The 8412-nt window shown below is 41.9% G+C and overlaps 1 long non-coding RNA gene across 1 annotated transcript in view; it reads left to right on the top strand.

Moving 5' to 3' along the window:
• The first annotated feature begins 576 nt into the window (after positions 1-576).
• The window catches only part of LOC118478856, an 11986-nt gene continuing 4150 nt past the window's right edge, over positions 577-8412 (top strand). Inside the window, exon 1 of the long non-coding RNA XR_004859321.1 lies at positions 577-759. This is a non-coding gene — a long non-coding RNA (uncharacterized LOC118478856). The remainder of the gene's footprint in view (positions 760-8412) is intronic.

Here is an 8412-nt window from a genome sequence, read left to right as displayed (position 1 = left end):
CCAATCTGGCTTGATCACCACGAGGGCATTCGGCAAGGTTTTCGTTCAGCTGGCTTGAGCAGCTGCTTTCCAGGGAGAGATGGAGATCTTGAGAGTCTCCTGAGTGCAGCTGGCCGCTGCTTTCTTCCCTGCAACAGGAGGAGAAACAAGACAAGAAAAGTTTACGTATACGCTTCATCGCTGGGCTTAAAACTAACCACCAGCCGTACTTTAGAAAAGAAGAGACTTACGATTGAGCCTTTGAGAGACTTTATTCCTCAATTCCTCACCGTCTTTCTCTTTCTCTCTTCACTTACCAATACAAAAAGAACAAGTGGTGCAAATACTCAAACAAAAGCGACGCAAAACAAACAAACAAACAAACAATCAAACAAACTTAAACAACAAACAAACAAACAAGCAAAAAAACTCAACTAAACTTAACTAAACAATGAAATAACCAAAAACCAAAACACTCAAATACGCTTATGTAGAAATTAAACGCACTACAAAAAGCACACAATCAAAACGGATGTTGAAAAATACAGGAACTTGAAAATAATCAAAACAGTGCAACTTTACTCAAACTTTGGAACTTTGTGGATGCAAGAAATCTTTTTCTTCACTCGGAATATGCAATCACGTCTTGTCGAAATCAATCACTCAAGGGGAACAATAGCCGTTACCAAGTGGCGTCATATTGTCACGTGACTGTGCTGGTTCCTAAGAGAATTTCTTCGGCGCTGAACAACGATTCTTGTTTGGCTCTCAACTTGCTTTGTAATTTATTTTTACTTTTTAAAACTTAGATCTACCCTTTATTTTTTGCTATCTATTTTGTATTTATCTATAGTAAAAAATTATTTCTACTTTTCTTCTCATCTTTCTCTTTTTAGGGGTGGAAGGAGTAATCGATTTGATAAAAATCACCATACTCACACTCATCTTCAAAATCGATTTCATGAATTCTTTTAAGTGCCTCTCAATAAGGAGGCTGGATATGTGTGTTTAAGATACTCATTTGAAAGGACGTTTTAAGACAGAGAGAAAATGGGAAAGAAAATAAAAACAACAATAGTCAATTTTACTTCCATAGCCCATTTCCACTAAGATAATGCTCAATGTCATCATCATCATTGCCTTTCTCCCCCTGCACCAGGGTATAGGCCACGGACAAACACGCTCCACTTTTCTGTATCCTGGGCTAGCCTCTTGATGTTATTCCATGTCTTCCCACTTTTCTGTACATCGATTCCTGTGATTCTTTTCCAGGTTCCACGAGGTCTTCCACTTGATCTCTTGCCCTGTGGGTTCCAATCCAAAACTTTCTTTGTTATGCAGCTGCCTGACTTCCTGAGAGTATGTCCAATCCATAGCCACCGCCTTCTTCCTACCTCATCTCTGACTGGGATCTGTCTTGTTTTACTTAACACTTCCGCATTGGTGACCCTGTCTGTCCATCTGATCCTCAGTAACTTTCTTAGACACCTGTTCAAGAAAACCCCGATCCTCTTTATACAAGTCTGTGAAGCGTTCCATGCCTCACATCCATACAACAGGACCGACTTCACGTTTGAATTGAAAATCCTCAGCTTTGTTCGAAGTGACATATCTCTGGTCTTCCAAATCCTATAGAAGATATGAAAGCTGCCTGTGTGTTTCCAATGCGAGACTTTATTTCAGCACCTGTTCCTCCCTCTCTGTCAACTATGATCCCAAGATAGCAGAAGGATTCAACGTTTTCTAGGGCCTTTCCTTCTATTGTGACCTGCTCCTTTCGTTGTGCATCTGTCCTTAGGGCCTTTGACTTTCCGGGGTGGATCCTCAATCCAACAGACTCCGATAGGTTGTTTAATACTGAAGTCTTTGCTTGCATCTGTTGCTGGGTGTGCGACAGAAGCGCCAAGTCGTCTGCAAAATCTAGATCGTCCAACTGTGTCCATGGTGTCCACTGTATACCATTTCTGTGTCCTCTGGTGGTTTCCTTCATCAGCCAGTCGATTGCCAATATGAAGAGGAACGGTGATAGTAAGCATCCCTGTCTCACACCAGTCTTGATATCAAAGCTGTCAGTGAGCTGGCCATCATGTACAACCCTGCAACTTGTCCCTTCGTACATGCTCTTGATGAGGTTCACCAACTTCTGTGGGATTCCGTGGTGTCGAATTATCTTCCAAAGTGTCGCTCGGTCTATACTGTCAAAGGCCTTCTCATAGTCAAGGAAGTTGACAATCAGCTGGGAGTTCCACTCCAGGGACTGTTCCACAAAAATCCTCAGCGTGGCAATCTGGTCGGTGGTTGAGCATTTTTCCGGAAACCGGCCTGTTCATCCCATAGCTTTGGATCCGTTCCTGTCTTGATTCTCTCCAGAATGATTCTGTTGAAGACTTTACCTGGTATTGAGAGAAGAGTGACCCCTCTGTAATTGCTGCAGTTGCTGAGATCCCCCTTTTTTGAAACTTCACGAGGTGTCCTTCTTTCCAATCCTTTGGGAACTTGCTCTCATTCCAGATCCTGGTAAACAGTGGGAGGAGGATGTCTGCCGTCACACTGGCATCTGCTTTAAGGGCTTCAGGTGGAATCTGGTCGGGACCGGCTGCTTTACCTTTGTTCAGCTTCTTAATGGCATCCAGAATATCTTGTTTGAAGGAGCATCACAGCAGATAGGTAACTCATTTCTGGCTGGTAGCATGTTTTGTGGGTTACTCGGTGGTGGTCTGTTCAGGAGACTGTTGAAATGCTCTACCCATCGTTTAGACTGAGTTTCCTTTCCAAAAATGCTTTTCCCCTCTTGGTCCTTTACATGTACTTCAGGTTTCCCATATCTCATTCGCTACGTATTATTCTCGGCTTGTGGACGAATTTTTTCGGGAGGGCGAAATGAGATGATGACTAGTGCGCAGTTCACAGGTCTTGGGGGCCATAAATTCAAATAAATATCAACATAATATTTATACCAACATTTTCAGTATGGTTTGTAGAATACATCTGTATTGTTTATTTGAGTATTTTTCAACTTTGGTACTGTAAGAGGCGATTATGTAACACAATTGTGATTGGCTGCGGATAAAATTTGAAAACAAAAAACTTATAATCTCAGTTGAAACTCAAAAAATATGTTTGCCCCTAATCAAATTATACATCAAAATAACCGTAACTGTATATAGAACAGGAAAATATTGAAAAATGAGCAGTTATTTACATACATTCCATAATATTTGTACATTTGGATCATAACCTCCGATATTGATAAAAAAAAATTTTAAATAATTTAAAAAAAAAGATCCCGAACAGAAAAAAACACTCGTATCTTATATGGAATTATTCAGAATTGCATTTGGAATAAACCTATACATGTCTTGGATGGTACTTTTTGAGTAAATTCACCAAAAAGTAGTGATTTTGGGGAGAAAAAAAAATATTTTGACTATTTAGATCTAGGCCTAGATCTAGCACTGAAAAATATTGATTTCTCAATTACAGTGCACTGGCAATTTGAGTCCAGTAGTATCAATATTATAAGAAGAGTCCTACACTTCTTTAGTGAGCAAAATAATGATACATTTTGTTGTGTAAAAGTACAAAGACTGGTGTCTGGTTATAATTTGGGCTTCACGATAAAACAATGTCGCATAAACTTCGAAATTGTGTTTCAAAACTGAATCAAAACTTCCGATTTTCGGTGGAAAAGCTTGACCCGGAAGTCAACTTTATATTATGACTTTTATTTTAACATGGATATGTGGATTGGAATAAAAACCAGGCTAAAATTGAACGTCAGTTCTCGAGCCGAAGGGGGCGGCTAAGCGTACTGACGGCACTCTAGCCGCGCCGCCCCCCACGGCTCGGCGTAGCGAATGAGATATTTTCCAGCAAGTGTCCTTGTGGTCTGGTAAAGGATTCGCATGTGCCCTCCTATCGCTGTTTCCTCTGCCTTCTCTGCTAGCCTGTTCATGATTTCCTCCTTGTCTTTTCTTATTGATTTTTTCACATCTTTAGCTGTTATCCTGTACTGCTCCAATGCATCCGCTCTTGATCCTCTTGTTCTACTTGCATTCGCTTCTGCCTTCACCTGTCTTCTTATCCTAATTAAACCCAATGAGTGTTGGCTAATCCATTCCTTGTGCTCCCATTTCTTCCCACCGAGTATTTTTTGACACGTTGATGTAAAGACTTTTTTGACCTTGGTCCAGTGTGTATCCACCTCCGTGTCCTCACTGCCAAGATCAGCCAGAGGTTGAAATCTGTTACTCAGCGGCAGCTGAAAACTCTTCTCTCCTGTGTCCGTCCAAGACACTTACTTGGAACTTGGTTCTTTTGATTCCTGTGCTGGTTCCGTGCTTTTTGAGTCGAAGCTTGAGTTTTGCCAACAACAGATGATGATCCGATCCAACATCTGCCCCTCTCTGTACTTTGACACCTTCCAGTGAACGCCTGAACTTACGAGAGATACAAAAATGATCTATCTGGTTCTCCGTCACTCCATCTGGCGAAACCCATGTGGCCTTGTGGATCCTCTTGTGGGGAAAAACAGAGCCTCCAATAACAAAACTGTTGAAAGCACATATATTTGCGAATCGCTCCCCGTTCTCATTCATTAGTCCCAAGCCATGTTGTCCCATAATTCTTTCATACCCATGCTGTCCTGACCAATCTTGGCATTGGCATCTCCCATTATGATGTTGACATCCTTCCTTGGCAGTTTATCGATGACCCCTGGAGCTGGCTGTAAAAGGCATCCTTGTCTTCATCCGAAGCATCATTTGTTGTGGCGTAGATCTGTACTATATTCATGTTGATGCTCTTGCTCCTTGAAGTGAATGAAGCCATGATGATCTTTTCCCCGTGTGGTTCCCATCCTCTAAGTGACTTCTGTGCATACTTACTCAAAATGATTCCCACTCCTTCCGCATGGTAGCCTACCTGTCTTCCCTCCCAGAATACAATACTTGTTCCCCCGAGCTGAGCTGCTTCTGTCCAGACTGTGTCCAGTGTGTTTCGCTGACCCCTAGTATGTGCAGCCCGTATCTCTTCATCTCTTGTACTACTTGAGAATCTTTCCTGTTTAATACAAGGTGCCAACATCCCACGACGCAATCCGGAGAGACTTGTTCGACAGAGAAGGTTTCGGGTCAGTAGAGTCCTTTCGGCTTTGTCCGCTGTCCTTCATTGTTCCTGCTGATGCAGAAGCTCCTCCGTCTCCCAAGATCGAAAGATAAAAAGCTGTGTTTGTCCGTGTTTCTGTAACTTACTGTTTTTTACTGGGTTGGGTAGTTGTCCCTCCGCAAACTGGCACTTTTCGGGCCACCATACCTATGCACTTTTGTGTATTCTTTGCTCCCCCATAGTAAAACTACAGGGCCCCCCACCAGCTGGGGGGAAACGGCTGTAATAACCACCAGCTGGGGGGAAACGGCTGTAATAACGTTCATTTCTGTCTTCTTCCTCCCTCCCACCCCCACCCTCTCTCTCTCTCTCTCTCTCTCTCTCTCTCTCTCTCTCTCTCTCTCTCTCTCTCTCTCTCTCTCTCTCCATCTGTCTATCTATCTATCTATCTATCTATCTATCTATCTATCTATCTATCTATCTATCTATCTATCTATCTATTTATCTATCTATCTATCTATCTATCTATCTATCTATCTATCTATCTATCTATCTATCTATCTATCTATCTATCTATCTGCCTGTCTGTCTGTCTCACTTTCTTTCACTATTACGGATTGGATATGTTGAGAACAATCTTTTATTACCAGTTTTTTGGGGGTTTTTTTGCGATTTGCTATAGGTTGAAGTTTTATTTACGGATTTAGTTGTTTATTCGTTAAGATTATTATTTTATTTATAAATTAAGACTTTACTTTTACTTTGATTTAATTTTACATATCTTTTTTTTGTCAGGGGGGGAGGGTGAGGTGGGAGGGGGAGGATTACAGTGTTTCATGTTATGACTATCAGTGCACTCACAAAACTGTCAAAAACTGTTGAGTCTCTAGTGAGTGCATTAAGGTGGTGTGTCAGATAATGAGTGTAAAAGACGATTTTGAAGGATAATATGGAAGAGAGTGAAAATAGTGGGGCGCTTAGCAAACCTATTGTGCATTTTGTGATACAAGCACCAAATTTGACACATATGTACATTAGCATAACATTTTCAGATATTGGGCCACTCGGATTTCTCTCTTAATGTCCGCCATATTGGATTTCAAAATGGCCGCCAATTGAAATCTAAATTTTTCTATTATCTCTGCATCAAATGCTGCTATTGACTTCATTTTGGTGTTTAAATGTATTTTTTGGGGAGGGGGGGGGTCAAGGAATCAAACGGTAACAATCTGCATTGCGTTAGATCATACCCACTATGCTAGGTGGATACCAGTGCACCTGAAGAACATCGCCGAACTCACTACCAAACACCCAGACGTAGCCGGGAAATTCAGTGAAGGCCATTTCAGAGTTGAGAAAACTCAGAGGGTGTTCTCTTCAATCCCGATTGACCAGGCACATTAGCAGAATAATGCCTACATCAAAGGAAACGGCGGCGCAGTTGGGCTCACTGACAATCCTAAAGCCCTTCGTCGCTGGGTGGTTGCAAGACCAGAAATTGCTAGGGTGGTCGAAGAATTCCAGGACGGGAACCAATACTGGAGACGGCAAACAGCAGACACACGTCACATGATCAGACGCCAAGTGTACAGGCCTCATTTGTGAAAGATGTTCGCCCTCTCGTCGGTGTCATAGAGGAGATGAGCACCCCATTCGAGGAGGAGAGTCATACTGGACTCAAAGGACATCGCAGGTCCTGCTGCCGTGGAGACGGGGATGAATACCAAGAGGATTGACCAAAAACAGTCCGAGGCTTTCACCAGAGAATGTCTGTTGGACAGAACAAAGGCGGTGGACGACCCCATTCCTTGTAACAAGCTGAAGGTGTTTAGATTCTAACACTTCCACTCCCAGAAACAAGAGCATATGTTAGCAACAGCTCGCCTCCGTCAAAAATGATCGTGAACTCGTCGCACGCCTGTACATTGGCTGGCAGACGAGGGATGGAAACCTTGAGGAGTTCTTTCGTCACGACAACCAGGCATGTCCTCCTGTACTGTCTGCAGGTGGGAACTTCTTCACTTGTACCAAGAATGATCTCATCACATGCTAGGAAGAAGTCTCCGACCCCAGGAGGAAACTCTTCACAAGGAAGAACGATGTGCAGCTGATCCCCCCGACGAAGGCAGCTTTAGAGGAACACATCAAGAGTGGAGTGTATCAAGGTGGACATGTGTGGGGTCAGATACTTTTGCCAGCACCAGAGCTCCCTCCACCAACCAACTGAGGTTGATCAATGACTGGAGGACAGTGCACACCATACTTGACCAGGCTACATGAGGCAGCTCGCAGCTGTTTTGAGCTGGGGGGTTTTAAAGTGCCATTTATGGTGTGTGAGGCTCTGCAAATGCAAGAAAGCTGTCCTCTGTGTGTGAAGGGGACTGCACATGGCGATGAGTCCACAACATACATGTACTTGTGGCAGTGCTGAACTTGTTAACATGACACTGTTTATGTAAACGTATCTCCAGTACCGATGTCTAACTAGCTTCAGACCATTGAAGAATGAGGGTATACACCTAGCCTCAGAAATTAGACCATGTAGCATGTCAGAATTGTACCTAAGACATTTACAGACTTAAGACTTTTACACCCATTTAATATGCTTTCAAATATGAGTCGATAGTGCCGTGAAACTCCTACTCAATCAAGCAATCAATCAATCAACATACTTTCATATGATCATTCTTTTCAAAGTGTCGTGTTCAAACTAACATTTTCCAAGATCAGTTTATATAACAGAGTGTGAAAGATAACATTACGTTGAAAATGATGCCGTTGGATTGTTCATTGAATTGTTCATTGGATTAGATTCAAGCATTAGAATTTTATATTTGTTCTTTTGGTTTAGATTTGTGCATTAGAATTGTGCATTAGATTGTGCATTGGATTGTGAAATAGATATCATTGGATTCATTGACCCAAAAAAACATACATTTAGACTCCCAAATGAAGTCAATAGCAGCATTTAACCCAGAGAAAATCGCAAATATAAATTTCAAATGGCGGCCATTTTGAAATCCAATATGGCGGACATAAAGAGAGAATTCCTAGTGGCTCAATATCTGAAAGTGTCTATTTTATATTAATGTACATTTGTGCCAAATTTGGTGCTTGTATCACAAAATGCACAATCCTTTTGAATATTTGGGCTAAACCGCCCCTTTAAAAGGGAAGTGTGAAATAAAAAAAGAAGTAAAGTTACGAGTGGATGTTCGATTCTATCTTTAGACTTTGTTTTACTTAGGGGCTCTCGTTTTAAGAGTACATGCACATTCCATAGGATGCAAACGGTGTCCTTTTTTTTTTTTTTTTAGTTCTCTTGTT

This window comes from Aplysia californica, unplaced genomic scaffold, assembly GCF_000002075.1.
Source record: "Aplysia californica isolate F4 #8 unplaced genomic scaffold, AplCal3.0 scaffold01072, whole genome shotgun sequence".
NCBI lineage: Eukaryota > Metazoa > Mollusca > Gastropoda > Aplysiida > Aplysiidae > Aplysia > Aplysia californica.
Note: the sequence above shows the minus strand (reverse complement) of the source record. Positions and strands in the feature narration are given on the sequence as shown.